We start from the raw sequence: 986 nt of genomic DNA on the forward strand, positions 1-986 counted from the left end.
CGTTTGTTTACACTGATAGAAGTAGTTGATCCTCGGGGGAAAAACAATTTGTTCGGGCCACAGCGACCGCGCTGTTATGCGTTGCCGGAGGCTAAGACTCATTATCCCCAGGATTTTGGAAACAAAACAATTGTGAGATAATTAAATGTAGGTAACAGACATTCGAGAAGCATGTCGCGCGGCGGCATTTGATGTCCTGTGTTGATTACCCTGACGCTGAAGCTGCTAGCTCGCCGTTCGATCGCTTTTTCCATGCTCGCATACCAGGTAGTACCCCCTCCGTTCACTCCCTTTGCACCCAATTTATGTCCGCGTCTTCTCATTTCGAAAACTCATTGCGCAATTTTCTCATTTATTGTAGAGCGCCTTTCGAGGAAGCTGGGCTTCTCAGCTTCGTGCTCCCAAAGCCCTCGGGGGATGCCCGTGGGAGGTGTGCAGCCTTACACAATACCGTTGCCATCGCTGCTCATCTTCACCGCATTTCTTTTAAGTCTTGCTGCCCAAGCGTTTCTGCTTTCGCCGCCGTCGACGCGATTTCCAAAATCGTGCTTGGTAACCACATTTTCCCCTCCCCTTCGCCCTCCTCGCTTTCGCTTCTCCCTTGTCAGCTTTTCCGTGCTTGCGGGAAGTGAAAGCAGCAGAAGTGCGACTGGTGGGGGCAACAAGCGAAAAAAACATTCGTCTGCCAGGGACTCTCGAGAGCAGAAGGTAAAGCTGTGTAAAGACGGACGTAGGAATATCCAATGTGCTTGGTGGTTGAGCCATCGTTGCCCTCCTGGCCCCTGCCTCGTTGGAACCCTGCCATCTGAGCCATGGCTTTTGCCCGTGGCTCGACTATTGATGCGTCTTTCGATGCGACGCTCCTACTTTACCACTGGAGCGGTCCTCTCCTAAAGGGGTGACGCAGAGAGCACGGCGAGAACGGGTGTGAATACGATGAGGCCTGGTACCCTAGGAGCAGAGGAGGAAAAGGAGGAGGTTAAGGT

The sequence above is a fragment of the Nannochloropsis gaditana genome (genome assembly GCF_000240725.1).
Source record: "Nannochloropsis gaditana CCMP526 unplaced genomic scaffold scaffold899, whole genome shotgun sequence".
NCBI classification, from domain to species: Eukaryota; class Eustigmatophyceae; order Eustigmatales; family Monodopsidaceae; genus Microchloropsis; species Microchloropsis gaditana.